General features: G+C 37.9%; 1 protein-coding gene across 4 annotated transcripts in view; it reads right to left on the bottom strand.

The window, feature by feature from the left end:
• Nucleotides 1-14,625, bottom strand: part of LOC148835793 (beta-galactoside alpha-2,6-sialyltransferase 2-like) — a 39,182-nt gene extending 24,557 nt beyond the window's left edge. For all 4 annotated transcript variants that reach the window (XR_016090994.1, XM_088914612.1, XM_088914614.1 and 1 more), the window contains exon 1: nucleotides 14,408-14,625. The gene's annotated coding sequence lies outside the window, so the exon portion shown is untranslated. The remainder of the gene's footprint in view (nucleotides 1-14,407) is intronic.
• Between the last annotated feature and the right edge of the window lie 3,229 nt (nucleotides 14,626-17,854).

Raw genomic sequence — 17,854 nt, 5'->3', positions numbered from 1 at the left:
GCTGATTGGATAATTTGTTTTCTTTTTTAATCAATCCAGGTTTAAGTTTGCAGTCCACTTTTCAGCAACTTGTCTAAGGTCTTTTTACAAAACTGCTATGCCTGTGCCATGCCAATGCTCGATGTGCTTTTATTTCCTCAATTATATTGTTTCACAGACTTCACAACTCAAACCATTTTAATAGATGAACCAGAATTGCCATGTGTCACAATTAGAGATCTAAAGTACAACCTTCATGAGCATTAACAATCATGTATACAGTAAAAACAAAATCATTTAAACAAAGCTTGGGAAAAATTGCTGTATCATCAAAATACGAATTCAGTTATGAAAGTTCAGGAGGATGTACATACTAACAGAACTAGCTTCCCATACACAGCATTTTTCTGCTTCTACATATTCACTAGATATGATCAATATAAGCTGTTTTAGAGAACAACGATAGGAGATTGCCATTTTTCTCTGTAACCCAGTGTTCCTAATATTCATTTCTGTTTCTAGGGTATTGTCAATGGATATTGGAAGGTTGTGACAATAATAAACAACATTTATTATAAAATAATAAATATTACTCCTTAAGTAACAGAGTTTTTTCAAGATGAAGTTAAATTTTAAAACACGCAGTTAGCAAAAGCATTGTCTATATTATAATATGCAAAGGAACAAGTAATAGGTTTATTCCATGCTGAAAAAAAGAAGAAAGAGAACACAACGTTTCGGCCGTGGAGCCTTCTTCAGGTATATTATATTATAATATGATTAAAGTAATTTTCTACAGTTATTCTGGATATGTAGACACTCACTGACAAATACAGGAAAACTGTATAAAAAAAAGCAATGGTAAAAAAAGAAAAAACACTACATTCCGACTTTGGAGTCTTTATAAGGTGTGATGGAGAGGGAAAGTAGCAAATAAATAAAAAGGCAGGGGAGAACAGAAGAGAGTAGGTGAGAAATGGGCATGTAGCAGGTAAGAATGAGGGAGAACAGGAGGTGTGGAAAGCTGAAATCTGCAAATGAATACAGAGGATTTAGAAGGAAATTAGTCTGTTATTGTGAGAAGGGGGAAGGTGTGATCCAAGTTTAAGGATTATTCTGGGTTTGGATGTTTTTCTGCAAGAGCAGTTCTGAAACCCCTCTGTGAGGATGCAGATGGAGTGATCAGAAACACAGTGGCCATTAGAGGTGAAGCTAGGTGAGGAACTATGGGTTTAGAGCAGTGGTTCTCAAACTTTTTGGACCAAGTACCACCCCTAATCCAACCAAAGCATCCAAGTACCACCTACAAGTCATCATCTCATAGGAACCCCAGAAATTCTCAATGACCAACATGAGCGCGCGTGCACACACACTCACACACACATATAATAAATATTATAATAATAAATTTTATTTGATATAGCGCCTTTAAAGGTGGCTTCTCAAAGTGTTTTACAGAAAAAAAACATTAACAACAACTAATAAAAAAGCACCATTTCAGTGAGAGGGGTGAGTCTGTTTAGTTGAGCAAAGCAGATGTGAATTAATTTTTCGAGCCTTGATACAATTCACAACAGAGTCTAACAGATATTAAATAGTCAGGCATTTTCTTGACGGCAAAGGTCTCGCGGTGGATGTTGTAACGCGTACATTAATTTCTGGAGCAACCTCTCTAATTCGTGCAACTACACCGTTATGTCGGCTTGTCATTGCACTAGCACCGTCTGTACAAACTCAGACGTATTTTATCCAGTCGAGGCCATTCTCTTCGATAAATTCATTCAGAAGCTGAAGTATGTGCTCTCCTGTAGTTCCTGTTGGTAGTGGTTTACAGAACAGAAAGTCTTCATGGGACATGTCCTCAAACTCGTATCTAACCTAAACGAGCAAATTGGCCAAATCGACTACAGACTCATCTAATTGCAGTGAAAAACATCTGCTCATCTTAACGCGCTCAATCAGTGTACTTTTGATATAATCCTTCATTTCAATATTTCTATGAATGACTGTGTCTTTCAGGGGGAGGGGGGCAGCAGGTCGAGCTGTTTAGCAGCTTTTTCTCTACACATAATATGTGTCAGCTCTTTTGCCAACGGTAAATAAGGTTCTTCAAAAATAGTGTAGCTTACCTGCTTTAGCAATAGGCAAGCTTGCATATTTCCGCGTTTCCGTTTTTATTTCCGTATTTATTTAAAGTTTTTATTTCATGCGCATGGGAGCGAAACACAGAGACGCTCAGTGCATTTTTCTCAAATTAGAACAGTTCTTAAATATTTTTCTGTTATCATGCTTTCGTGTGCTCACAAGATTACCTGCGTTCGTAGCACGTATTTCTATGCATTCCTGTGTTTACAACGTTGGCATTGTTCCAAAATCACGCACATTCTCCTTTCTCCCTATTTGCTGGAGATACAGTAGCTTTTTTAAATACAATTGGTCACTTGCATCCGTAGCACGCATTCCTATAGAGTGGTATAGAATTACAGAGTATCTCTCGTGTCCACTGAAGTATTAGCGCGCACTGTATCGTAGTATGTAGGCTGCGTATTCGACACGTATTAAAATACAAAATATGAAAACCCATCCCGATTTTTCAGCGCACACGACACAGTTCCAGGGTCATTTGGCGTACCACCTGGCGGCACTCCACGTACCACTGCCGGTACGCGTACCACAGTTTGAGAACCACTGGTTTATAGAGATCTTTGATCCTCACAGCTCTGACATGTTCCCTGAAACAATCTGCCAGTCTTCCTCCTGTCTCACCAATGTAAATGACTAGGGCATGTTTGCATGAGATACAGTAAATAAAGTTGCTGGAAATATATAATGTGAACTGGGTGATACAGAATTGTCCAGAGGGTCAGTTAATGTGTGTGGTATTGGACAGATATCTGCAGGTGATGCAGTACATTCTGTTGAAGGGCAAAGTGCCTGGTGTGAATGATTGCTGTAGGTAAAAATGTAAGAAAAAAACATTAATACTGTATATTAAACATAGAAAACTTGCCTCCTTATTAAAGGAAAGATTTCAATGTGACCACTGAACTCCACTTGCCTGAAAAAATGACAACTGACATATTATCACTGACCTATGAAGTACAGCTACTCCCTATTATTTCCATCCATTTTCTAATCGTTTTATCCAATACAGGGTTGGTGGGAGCCAGAGCCTACAGGAACAAGGCAGGATATACCCTGGATGAAATGCCAGCCCATCGCAGGGCACACAGAAACACAAACACCCACACTAGAGCCAACTGTCGAAGAAGCCAATTCACCTACCAATATGTCTTGAGGAAGGAAACCAGAGGACCCAGCAGACACCAGCGTAAACACAAGAAAAACACCATCTCCACGCAGATAGCAACACATGTCTGGAATTTAACCCAGGTCTCCAGCACCGCAAAGCCACAATGCTGTTCACTACTGCCCCCAATAAGAAAATAAAGTCAAAATTCTAATGAATTTTCTGTAGAAAGACTAATATAGCAGGGATTCAGAAGCTGAAAACTGTTTCAAGGTTAATGTATATATTAGCTGCATTATACGATACACTGTAACTGCACCTGATATCAAGCTTGTGTGAGTATTTGCATCAAGGCAGTGTAATGGTATTATAATTTGAGATTTTCTTGAGTACTTCTCTTGCCAGAATTCTGTGCGCAGTATTCAGTCTGGGTCCAGTCGAGACATGACATGGGTGTTTGGAGAAAAATTTAAATCAGGACTAAAACTGCAAACACACAACAGCAAACACTTTCACTGACTCATAATGCAATAACTGAACACTGACAAATTGCATCAACAAAAATACTTTGTGCCAGCCAATACGGGGGCAAAACCAGTATTTTAAAAACCCATTCAAAATTTCAAACCAATCGAAACTTTGTAAAATTTGCACACAGAAAGTTGCTACAATTATTTGTATTCACACAAATGGTATTGATTTGTAGTGAATGTGAGGGAATTATCCAAAATATCTTCACTTCATATGAATAATTAGGGTACTGAATGAATAAATACAAGGAAAATTGAGGTTTCTGCACAAAACAAGATGGCCGACTGACCACCATTTTATCATCTATTTATGGGCAGCTTGTAACACTAACTCCTGTTTAAAATTGGTTGATCAATGCAGGGATAGTTTGTATGTACAAAGTACTTTATTGGCTACAAGGAATCAACCAATCAGAACAATTAATGGGTTATGCAAATGGATTCAGAGAACGTAAGATACATTTTTGTTAACACATTTATAAAATTAGGCAATTAAACTACAAGGGTAAATGTAAAGGTGGTGTGGTACACACAAACTGTGTAGCAGACAGGCCCCACCCCACTGGGGGAGTTTGTTGCTGGCCTGTCTGTACATGAATTTCTCACGGTCATTCTACACTAATTTTTTTTCACATTACACTTCAAACATCAGGACTGAGGGACTACAGCTGAGTGTTTTGCTTTCTGGTTTCTCAGTTCTGGGTTTATCAATCAATATTCATAAATGCTCAAAAGCCAACATAAATATTACTTTTTAAGTTACTTTAATGAATTCAGACATTATGAAACTTAATTGTTTGGTAAAAACTGAATTCCTGAGTGTTAAAACATGAATATTAAATGTAACAAAAAAACTAATCAGTGCTGCCCTGATAAAATCTGATGGATTCATGTTGATGTTTGTCCTGTCATTGCCTGCTGTAAACTGCCAAGAGGATGTCTACTTGACTCAGGTAAATGGAAGAGCTCTGTTGTTTAGCAGTTTCCTTAAGGCAGATCCTCCTTAATGCACACATGAAATCTGGCCACAAGTTGAAATTTGCAGCTGCTACCATGTATATACAGTTATGTCGACAAATATGCTCCGTATTATTTCAGAGATCATTAGAAACTTAAGATTTGGGGATTTCATCACAAAGCTTCTCTAATTGACCATGAAGTCTGTTTTATGTGAAGTCTCACTCAGAAAATGTCTTTCTGCTAAAGTTTTTTCCAAAAGTCATCTACACATTCTGCTTGTGTAACTGGTAATATACACTGGTTGCATCTCTGAAGATGATCACACAAATAACACAAGCTTTTCTTTTGCTTTTAACAATACAGAAAGGATACCAACAAAACCACAGCCATACAACATATTCAATAAATAAATAATTTATAGTTAATTTTTAAATTACTGTCACATCGTTTAAATAAAACAATATTCATGCTATACACCAACAGTAGATGAAATAGTAGTCCAGATCATCGTTTTTGAGAAGTAACTGAATTAAAACCATCTGGAGGTTATAAAGTGTTTTTTTTACATCAGACAGTAGGTTTTGCATTTTCCACCAAACTTTCCATTGAACACAAATGGAATCCAAGTTTGGCACATTATCATTATTTACCTGGTCCGTAATGTCATTAGCAAGGCAAGCACTTCAGTCTCAACCTGAAGTGTATCTCAACTATATACTGTACTTATACAGAAAAGTGGCACAATGGTTAGTGTTGCTTCCTGGGCTGGGCTCAATTCCCCACCTGGGCTGCTAACTGCATTGACTTTGTATGTTCTTCCTTGGTTCACATGGCTTTCCTGCAGGTGCTCCACTTTCCTCCCCCCGTCCAAAGGACCTGTGTGAGTGTGTGCATGTCTGTGTCTGGGTGTCCTGCGATGGACTAGTATCCTCTCCAGGACGTACCCCAACTTGCACCTGATGCTTGCTATGGATGGATAGTTAAGATAGTAAATTAGGCCTTGCTCCGTGCTGTCCTGCACATGCTGCACTAAAAAATGTGGCATTGACTACAAAGTGTGTGTTACAGAACTGGCATACAGACATCAGACACCCATAAAAAAAGTGTCAAAGTATAGCTCAACCTTTTTTGGTTTGGCATGCAGGGCGGCAGTCACAATCACTAGATTATTTTGTCAACTTGCCAGACCCATAGAGAGCAGCACAAAAAACATTCCAACAGCTTTTAAAATGTGTCATTCTGGATAGAGACAGATTGCAGCAATACCAAGTATAACAACCCAAATGGCACTTTAGTCATTAGTTGGTTATTCGAGTCTTATCATAGATTTCTAAACACGTGACATTCAGTGTTCAGTTGGGGTTTGAGCACATTCCTTTGTAAAAAGCAGACAGAGGTAGCAGCATTTTGCGGCTGGTGGTGTCAGGACAGACCCAATTTATGGTGGCCTAATTTGGGTGCTGGAATGCAAGGAGATCCCTTTATTAGAACCCTGTCACAGAAACATTCCTGAGAAGCTGGCTTAGAGAAGTTGACTAGATCCTGGAAGTATTTTCATGGCAAGAGAAAGATCAGAATAATTACCTTTCTAAACTATTTATCTCCAAGTCTGGCCATACCTTACCACCTACACAAAATGAATCTAAGTATCTAAATATAATTCTCATGAGCATGCAATTAAGGTCCAATACATTCTTGATGTTGCATATACCAAAATGGCAACTAGTATGCCATTCAGAAAACTCACACAGCTTTCTTTCTTAAGAACTACTATACCTGTTGATTCAGTACTATGCACATTTCATGAAGATCCAAAACTGCTTCAAACCTGCATAATGTGGTAATTTTCCCACCCATAGCAGCCCATCAACTGTCCACAAAACATGGACTTTAATGGAAACTGCTCCTACTCAATGACTCTTTGGCCACTTAACTCCAGCTTGGTAAGTATTCTAACAACAAAATGTTTACCATGTGCTGAAATGCAAAGACATCTAAAAGCCATTTGTTTCTTTACAACTGGTGTGCAATTTATGCTTGTGGATAATGTGCAATGTATTTATACTGTGTAATACATCTTGTGTACTGTACATTCTGGTTTGTTTTTGTATATTCTGCACTGCGTGCAATTCTCTATACTCCATTTTTATTGCACTACTCACTGACTGTGCTTACTGTATTATTACGTTACACTGTACTGTTTGACTGTGCCAGGCTGCTGTTGCACTGCGATTTCCCTCACAGGATTAATAAAGTATCTATCACAACCTGTTTCTGACTTGTACCTCTCATATTGTACCAACACTTTTTATGCCTGTAATGAGTCATCACCTCCTTAGAAATGCGTATCCCTTCCTGCTAATTGCTCTTTATTACCTGTTCAAAAACACCAAACTGTTCACTATTCACAAAACATGGACTTTAATGGAAACTGCTCCTATTCAATGACTCTTTGGCCACTTAACTCCAGCTTGGTAAGTATTCTAACAACAAAATGGTTACCACGTGTTGAAATGTTGAAACACTTTTTATGCCTGTAATGAGTCATCACCTCCTTGGAAATGCATATGCCTTCCTGTTAATTGCTCTTTAATACCTGTTCGAAAACTTCTTCATCAAGCTTTCCATTCATTTACTCATAATTCACTCACAGTGAATAATGTCAATGGATACGGACTTGAACTTAAGCATTTAATACAGTTTCTAGTTTTCTTTGTTTTTTGGGGAAGTCAGATTAATCAGGAATTTACATAAAAAACACCTGGTTCAAGCTGAAAATGAGTAGCAAAACACAAAAAAATGGTTAAAGATTTATTCCATGCTCAAAGAAAAATAAACTGTTTTGGGCATGGACCTAACAAGACATACTTGAAGAAAGCTCCACAGCAGAAAAGCTGTTTCTTCTCCTTTTGGCATGGAATATACCTTTACCTGTTCCTTTGCAGCCTATGCATGCTGACGCAGCTATCTACTCAAGCAAAAAAAAACATGCACTAGAACTCTGCAGCCAATAACCATCAAGAGAAGAATACATTCTTCATAAAGAATTTGGAGAAAACAACTTCATGGAAAAGAAAAATGAAGTAGTACATTTTAAATCTGCATGTGCTTATCGATTCTGCTTTTCCCTACAATTTATTATAGATTTAAATTAGACACCCCGTTCAGAGGTGAAATTAACTATTGGTGTAGAGAGCTTTCTAGAGTTACAAATGTGAGATTCAATCATTTAAGTTGTAACTTGTCTCATAATTCATAGAAAAATCACTGGCTAAAATTTCCAGAAAGTAGGAATAAAAATCAACCAAACCAACATTCAACTAAAAATACCCTAAAAAAACTAAAAAAGTTCCCTCACACAAAACTAGGGTGAACACTGTACACTAAACCCACAAAGCGCACGGTTATACATCATACGTATTTAATTACTCAAAGTATGATGTGGCATATTTGAGTTATTTCAGAATTACTTGTTTTATGTCATTCATTTTGTCTTGTTTTACAGTACAATATTCATTTTAGTCAAGAAAAAAAAAGACTGCAAGGTATAGGGGAAATGGTACAACCAAATAGAAATATGGAAAGGAGAAATTATTTTATAGAAAATATGATTGTTAAATGCCATTAAAGATGTTCATGTGCAAATATTGTATAATCCTGCAAAGCCATGGCTTATTTCATTTTTAATCTTATTCTCAAATATCTCCTAACCTAGTTGTATCTAATCCAGTTTTTTTAATCTCTGTATTGTAGTGTAGTGCTAAAGTTCATGGTTAAAAGATCCAAAGGAATACATGGGTTCTCTGCTTCACATTCAAAACTTGTACAAGACCCTCCTTGTAAAGAGAGATATAATTGAGTCCCCCCGCAGCGTAATATTATGGGAATGGCTTAATTCAAAGGGATACCATGTATATTTCAATATTATTGTTTAGATTTCCTAGATAACATTTTTCTTCTGCATGGAATCTTTATATGTACTTTATCCCTAATATTATTAGTCATCATAAACTGACAAAGAAAATACAATGGCAAATAGACACCAAACACAAAACGGAGCACAAAAAATCCCACCTTCAGAGTATACTGCAAACATTTATATTGACAACAAATTTTTCAGTTATTTCTGTAATTCCAATCATTATGATGGACAATCATTTTAATACAGGATAGTTTAATATTGATTTCAAGATATTAAACCTGATATTTGAATAAAAAATTCAATGAAGTGAAAATAAAGAGAAAAATAATCTCTCATACAAAATATCCTACCTAATATGTAATATAAAATAAGTGTGAATTAAATCATTAATGTATTCATCATCTAACTTTTTTAAATTAAATCTTTCCTTTTAAATTATTTCAAACTACTAAAACTAAATCTGAATTCTTGTCAACTGAAATTGAATCTATTTCAATTCGTGATTTTTTTCTAGCTGTATACCCTAAGATTTACAGCACAAAAGAATAGATACTGGTACAGTTACATGAAAAAGTATGTCCTGAAGCAATCCTTCAAATATTATCTATTGTTAAAATATTGTATAATACATAATTATTGTATCAATAATTACTACAAAGGACATTTTTGCATAATAAAACAATCAAAACTATTTTTCCTATTTAAAACCACTTCACCTTTTTGAAAAGTGTTATCCAATTGGATAGCTGTTTAGAGTTCTGTGGCTTCACTTTAAAATCCCCTGCTTGAATATGAAAAGCAAACTCATAAGTAACAAGAATTTAATTTTAGTTAAGCTTTAATATCTAACCAGCTGGCAACTTTTTGCTTGATTTCACATTTTGTATTTGAAGAAGGTAGCCCATAAAGAAAGAAAACCAGACCATATGTAGGCTTGGGCTTTCCTACACGCACAGAACAACAGCAGGTTATTTTCTTAAACAAACAGTGGAACCATTTATTACACCATTTATTATTGGACCATAGTATCCTTAAACAATTCTTCACAGTCATATAATTGTATAAAATTACCTAGGATTTCAAATGTAAACATTACCTGTACAGATTTCTTATGCAGGTTCGTGTAATGAAAACAATCTCTTCTCTCATGTTTCCTTTTGTATTTAGATCAACTGACTAACAGGATTTAGTCTCATGTTAAAGAGACTTGTTGCATATTATTTTTGTTCTTGCTTTGTAATAAATATAATATGTACAGCACCCAACACCTCATGTAACTTAACAGGTATTTTAACCATGTTCTTTTCTGCATTTAGATTAATAACGTTTAAGTCCTCTTATAAAAAAGGTGAAGACACAAGTGAAAACGTGAGTGGGTGGTCTAACTGCTATCTTTCAAGGTATGCCTTTCAGGGTTATGGCATCATTTCTGACCTAGTAGTCACTATTGATTATAATACAGAATTGCATTTATAGAACGGGTTTCATCCTAAATGATCCCAAAGTGCCTTACATACAGGAGGATACCAAAGTCATCCACAGCTGCCACATGTTACAGCAAAAACCTGGGCAACCTGTGGCAGCTTTTATGCACCAGCAAACCACTATTTAGCAAACTGGGTGGAAAAACTAGAAATAACTTCTCCAATTGAATTAAGGGGAACACTGAGTAGGTCAGAGTAAGCAGGTCTAGAGTGAAATTTAGTCAGGACATCTGGGCTACTTACTCTTTCAAACACTGCTATGGAATCTTTCATAACCATGTAACACTAATCTTTATCCAAAGGACAGTACTACATAGAGGATGATTAGTCATTGCAAGGCCTGAGAGCCACTGGTAGTATAGTAGTTTAACATGTGGCCTCTGACACAGGAATCCTAACAACACACAAATGCAAAACCATCCCATTATGATATGCTATTAATTAAGTCAAACGGAGCCAATGGTTTCAAAGGAGCATTCCAGCACAAAGCACAAAAGTAAAAACAACACCAGCAGTTGCCTATTCAAAGAGGTAGGCTTTCACAGCCTCTGATAACCACAAAGACGCTTAGCAGCAGTTGTCAGAGACAAAAGGGATGCTGTCTTAAGGGGAAGAATAAAATAGATTAGTTCTTAATCCAACAATCAAAACAGTGAAAAAGAAAGAATATTGAGAACCAAAATGCCTGAGGAAGCAGTGTTGCACATGCCAATACAAAAGCACAGCCCAATGAGAAATGAATGGTGTGTGCTTTGCAAGCAGAATACATCTTCAAGAAAAATGGATGGATGTTGAACATACCTGGTACTAAACAAGTTTAATTTGTGATCAGAAATATTCTGCTTTTAAGTGAAGCAGACATGAACCCTATTACAGAAAAACAGATGCCAGTTTTAATGATTAATACCCAGCTGGTAGTTACCTAAGGAAAAATAAATTCCAGCACCTCACCCTGTTCAAATATTGCTTCATATGTCTAGGTCTGTAAATGAGAGTTTAACAGAAACTTCACGTCAGATCCTGTAGATTTTAGCTAGATACTAGAAAGCTTATTAAAATTATTAAAAGATACTTTAATTAAATAGATTATTAAAATATACTATTAGTGCATGAGGAAACAAAAGTAAGCAACAAACCTAAAGCAAATAAAAGGACTACAGATTAAATACAACCATGAGAAAGGTGGAGAGAATTATTACAGATGTTTGGCAACAGGTGCCAGAGCATATCTCAGCTGTACTCTGCTTTAGCATACCACTGGATGAAAGCATAGATGTGTGTGACATTGCACAGTTACACTTTTGGATTTCATTCCCAAATAAATAATTGTTCCAGGGGGAATTATTGTATTAGATACCACTGAAAGGTCAGACCAGAGGGGAAAATACTTTGAGTAGTATACTGAATGTTTTTTGAGTAATTCACTGGAGTTGGTCCAAGATGGCATCTGAATGCACTGATGGCGCTACAAACATGCAAGGAAAGGACTCATCCGTCTGAGTAGAAAAAAAGAATTAAACCCAAATTCACCACTACCAACTACATAAGTTGTGAGCAGTAGTGGATGAGTACAATATGTCCGGAGTACGGAGACCAGGTGATGCACAGCATGGTTAGATGGGTGTCACACAGCAAAGTACCCAAGTGATTCTTGAGTCTCATTTCTGAGATTCCAAAATTAGTTAAAAACCAAGGGAGGAGGACGATACAGTCAAATAACCCAAAGTGAGTAACTGAGCTAGCATTTATAACTGACATTTACTGTCAGTACTTCAGTTTAAAACAAACTTCCTGGTAACATGCTACACACCATGATGGCAATTCAAAACAACATCATGGCACCGTTTTTACCGGATAGCTTCCGAAAACCCACTGTTCCTAACTGTTAAAACCCTTAACCTACACCTAATCAGTAAAGATACTGGAGGAAATGAGGGCAGGGTATGAGTCTATATTCGAGAACATGATAGATGATAGATGATAGACGACAGACTTCACCGAGAACCTGTTCCGCATGTCTGCATTATCTGTCATCCGTTATTGCAGATGTAGGTATACTGAAGACCATAAAACTGGAGAGTGAAATTGTCAGACAAATGCGGCCTGAACTGCAGTTAGGTGTTCAGAATCTCTAGAACATGGTTCCAAACACAGAATACTCAAATATCAAACACTTTGTGCACAAAAGGCTGTTCTTTTTTGTCAGCACCTACATGTTAAGCAATGTATTCAACTACAAACTTTGTAGGGAAAAATGCAACTGACATTTAGGCTGCAACACATTGCCATTACAAATACTTTATAAAAAGGTAAAGGAGCATCAGACATTCCATTCATTCAACTTTTGAATTAAGTTTTGAAATCTCACGTATTATATTTTATTAGTATTATCTATATTAATAATAGAATAAGATAATACAATAATATTATTTTCTATGTTCCTATATATTATTTTACTTGAAAAAACATAATATCTAAAGTACTGTACTACTTTAGGAATATGAAAGTGGCTTCACATTACATTTTTGTTTTCTAACAATCATGATTATAATGTTTCATTGCACATAAAAACTAGTTAATCTACCTTTTGCAAAACCTAATTACATTGTTTTCTTTTGCCGGCTGTTAGGCAGTTATCACACTGTTGTCTTACTGTGAACTCTGACATTCTCTAAAAAATAGTGGAGAAAAAGTAAAACTCAATAGGTGCAGCATGTTTATCACAGAGTTCTTCTTTAAGCATATATGTTCATCATACACGGTCACTGTAGTGGTGTGGTGGTTAGCATTGCTGCATCACAAGCCCAGAATCCTGGGTTTGACTCCACCCTAGACACCTGACTGTGTGTAGTATGCTTACCCTTCAAAAATCAAAAAGTGGTATCAAAAAGTATGCTACTGTTCACATGCCATTCTGGAAAACAGGCTACTAGGAGGCTGAATGTTCACAGTTTAGCTGGACTAGTATGTGCTCAAAAACAGGAAAAGCACATCAGCTCTTTCAGTGCAGTATACTACTGTACTACTGCACTACTGCCAAGAACAAGACATGTTAATACTGGCTGTTAGTGTTGATCCTGCATTCACAAAACATGACTTCACAGCTCAGCACAAAATGACCCTGTGCACACAGACAATTCTTGTATATAGAATGTGCATAGACAATGTGCACAAAGACAGAACAGCCTGATGATGACATGGATCACGGAGCTGGACTGGCACACCTGGCAATCCTATTCAGAAACACACAGTAGATGTTAAGGAGACATTTGAAAGCCGCACATATTTGGCGGCAAGAAACGAAACTTTTGTTGGCATTTGTCCTGTACTTCATATTATAAAATTGCCCATAACAAAAAAGGACTGAATTACAATACATAATTAATTGCACAAATCTGAAAATTAAACAAATGGATAAAACTGTCCTTCCGTGTAATAGTTATCTTACTGAACATTTACTAATCCTAGAAAATGGTACTTAATTCCCGTAAATCAAGCAATTGAAAATAAGAGCTGTGGCAGTCTGGAAACCCCTTTCCAGGAATAAAGGGATTTCTGATAACTGACCATTCCAATCCTTTGGTCTACATCTCTATAGATGTCTGAACGACTGCTGTAACAACTATTTTTTAGACTAGACCAAGTTATTGAAAATGAGATCAATTCAGCTGCGAAACGTCCTAGTTACTACACGTTTTAATGACTTAATGAATTCATGAGCATTTGCACAAGAACATAAAGGAAATACGAAAAAATATTCATTCGAAACAAGAATACTGAAAAAATACTTTTGTTAATACAATATTAAGAAAGGCACAAGAGTTGTAGACGGTGTAATCTACACCTGAAGAATTAAACATAATATACGCTAAATAATCACGTTAAGCGACATTCTATTTTGCTCTAGTTCACCACGCGCGGCTTCAAACACGAAGGATGATGATGTATTTTGATACGTTTTGGTTTTGTAATATCCTCAGCTAGCTAGGTATCAGTTTTGACTGTAAAATAAATATTACTCTCCAATGTAGTACACACATTCCATGTTAAGCCTTTCAAATAAAAATATGTGCCGCTTACCAAAGCGGTTTCTGAAATTTCCACGATTCCTACAAAATAATTCGGAATTATTTGAGAATCAAGTAACGGTTCCACCAAATAATAGCACCCCAAAAACGTATCTATTGTTTGCTTACCGCACGAATAACTGAATGCATCGCAATACCTATTTTTTTTAAAATGAATGCAGCTTGTAAAAATCTTGTTACAAACAAAGCCTTACCTGTACAAAAACCACCCCTTACGGGTTGCAGAAACAAAGATACATTGTTTTTGGTTATATTTTTTTACAAACACTGCACAGAATACATGCTTTTGCTTCTCCAAAAATCACACCACCGAAACCACCGATGTAGCACAATGCCGACAGTCATTGTTAGTTTTTTAACCTTCCATTCCAACCCGTCCTGAAAAGTGGGCGGGGACAGCTGGAGTAAGACTGCAAAGCCTGAGCTCGTTACCACTGCATAATAGCTGGCATTTCTGTCAAGGCTGTAGTTTTAAGGAAAGGCGACTGTAGGCCGACAGTGGGGGAAAAAATCCAGGGCAATTTCCTGGATCATTTCCTTGCTTGTCTGAATTGGTGCAATAAATGATCAGCTGGTATTTGTCTCTATCGATTGCAAGGATAATTTGAATGGCACTCGTTTTAATTTGTTATTCAAATTGAAAAAAAAAGCGATGGAAAGACTACGTTTGCTGCGTTATTATAACTACTGATAGATAAAACGAAGTGATACTTGACTTTCTTCGTCCGTTTCAATTTGTTTTCCTTTTAATCTCAGGGAATGATACACCACGAATTTAAATCTTAAATATTTAAACACGTGGCGCGCCGTTTATATCTTACGCGGTGTTTTTTTTCTGTTGTACAGTAGCAAATTTAAAGATAGTTTTATTAGATTATTGTCAGTTTTTAAAATGTTTAAATTTTGCACATGGCTAATTTAAATTTACTTAATTTCTCCACTGGAGATCGAATTAACAGAAAATTGGACCGGGTTACAATAACTTGAATGTATTTGTCTCTCAAAACCTAACTGTTCCTCAAGATGCTAAAGAACAGGGATATCTCCATCTCATGTTTCAACCCAGGTAATTTTATGGGTTGTCTGTTCATACACATCAGCATTATTCAAGCCATCATTTCAATTAAGAGATTTCTGATTATGGAAGGCCAATAGGTACTCAGATTTTGGTCACAGATAATTACTGAGGTTTATACGTCACTGGTTTAATTGATCACAATGAAATTGTTCCAAGGCTTTACAAATCAATGGTTTAATGAGGATCTTGAAATATGAAGGTTTTCCCTAGACAGGGTTGGAGCCCAAGTCTTTGATGGATTAAGAAAAATCTGGTGTAAAGCAGATAGAAAAGGGAGTATAAATAACTTTCACAGTGCAGTATTGCATAGATCCATCACCTTTATGAGGGGGGATAAGGAAGAGGTCAAGCATGTACAGAGGGACCTAAAGCAGACGTTAAGAGAGAGCAAGTATGCCTACAGAAAGAAGGTAGAGGACAAGCTGCAAAGGAATAGGGTGAGGGATGTATGGAGCAGCATGAGAGAGATCACCGGCTTCAAACAGGCTGGGGGTGTAACAGAGGGGAACCTGGAAAACAAGTTGAACTATTTTTTTAACAGGTTTGATACGGGGCCCTCTGTGGCTCAACATCCATCCCCCCACAGCCACACGCTCCCTAACCTTTCACAGCTGCGACTGCCCAACACCTCACCCATCCCCCAGCTGCCACTCTCCAACACCTCCGCCATTAACACCTGCAGCACTGAAAGCGCTATGAGCACCATCCCCCAGGCCAGGCTGACCATCACGGCTGACCAGGTGAAGAGGGAGCTGAAGAGGCTGCACCAGGGTAAGGCCACAATACCAGATGACGTCTGTCCCAGAGTTCTGAGGGCTTGTGCTGATCAGCTGAGCGGAGTGCTCCAGCGACTGTTCAACATGAACCTGCGCTTGGAGAAAGTCCCTGTGCTCTGGAAGACATCATGCCTGGTCCTGTTACCAACGAAAGGGCGCCCCTCTGTCCTCAATGACTACAGACCAGTTGCACTGACTTCTCACGTCACGAAGACACTGGAGAGGCTGGTCTTATCGCACCTGAGACCCCTGGTTAACTCATCACTGGACACCCTGCAGTTCGCCCAGGGTTGGTGTGGAGGATGCGATCATCTACCTGCTGCAAAGGGCCTACTCACACCTGGACAAGGCTGGCAACACCATAAGGATTATGTTTTTCGACTTCTCCAGTGCCTTCAATACCATCCAGCCCTTACTTCTAAGGAGGAAGCTGGAGGAGATGCAAGTCGATGCCTCCATGATCTCGTGGATCACTGACTACCTGACAGGCAGACCACAGTCTGTGAGACTTCAGAACTGTGTGTCTGAGCAGGTAGTAAGTAACACAGGGGCTCCTCAGGGGACGGTTCTTTCTCCATTCCTCTTCACCCTCTATACCTCAGACTTTAAATACAACTCAAAGTCATGCCACCCGCAGAAGTTCTCAGTTGACTCTGCAATTGTGGGATGTATCAAGGGTGGGCAGGAGGAAGAGTACAGAGGACTGGTCAGCAGCTTTGTGGAGTGGTGTGGGGAGAACCACCTGCAATTGAATGTAACAAAGACAAAGGAAGTGGTAGTAGATTTCAGGAGGAAAAAGGTCAAACCTACTCCTGTCTACATCCATGGGAGTGGCGTGGAGATGGTGGACTCATACAAGTACCTGGGAGTGCACCGACGATAGACTGGAATGGTCTAAGAACATCGAGGCCATTTACAAGAAGGGTCAGAGCCAACTTTACTTCTTGAGGAGGTTCAGGTCCTTCAATTTGTGTTGTAAGATGCTACATATTTTCTATCAGTCGGTGGTGGCGAGCGCCATTTTCTACGCGGTGGTATGCTGGGGCTCTGGGATTAGAGCAGTGGATTCTAACAGGCTGAACAAGCTCATCAGGAGAGCAAGCTCTGTCATTGGGTCTGGCCTGGACCCCCTGGAGGTAGTGGCTGAGAGGAGAATGGTGTCCAAACTAGAAGCCATCATGGACAACGTCTCCCATCCCTCTATGACATACTGGTAGAAATGAAGAGCACATTCAGCAATAGACTGATTAATCCACGGTGCGATGGGGAGCGCTACAGGAGGTCATTCTTGCCTTCTGCCATAAGACTGTACAACGCATCCACCTTGCATCTGGGCAGAGGCAACATTGACAGTGACCTGTTTCTGGACTGAACAGTAAACTGATACATCTGTTCTTTTTCTTTTCCCGTTTACAACCGTTTTTGTGCAATATATGGCAGGGACCTGTGCAATACATTTATATTTATAGTCATATTGTGCAATACGACTTTTTTGTGTACTGTTCTGTTCTGGTTTGTTCTTTGTGTGTTCTGGACTGTGAGTAACTCTTCTTAGTGCACTTCTCACTGTACTGATTGTATCGTATGTATTGTATTATTATTATTGTATCATTCGTTACACTGTGGCTGTGTTGTCTGTGTTAAGCTGCTGTTGCACTGCAATTTCCCTCACAGGATCAATAAAGTATCTGTCGTCTGTCTGTCTATCTATCTTTCTTGTTTTGTGTTACAATACATGGATTTTGAAATTCCTTGTATTGTCATGTTGTGACCATCACCTAAAACTG

Source organism: Atractosteus spatula, chromosome 4, assembly GCF_055471065.1.
Source record: "Atractosteus spatula isolate fAtrSpa1 chromosome 4, fAtrSpa1.hap1, whole genome shotgun sequence".
Lineage (NCBI taxonomy): Eukaryota > Metazoa > Chordata > Actinopteri > Semionotiformes > Lepisosteidae > Atractosteus > Atractosteus spatula.
This window is presented reverse-complemented; position numbering and strand designations above follow the sequence as displayed.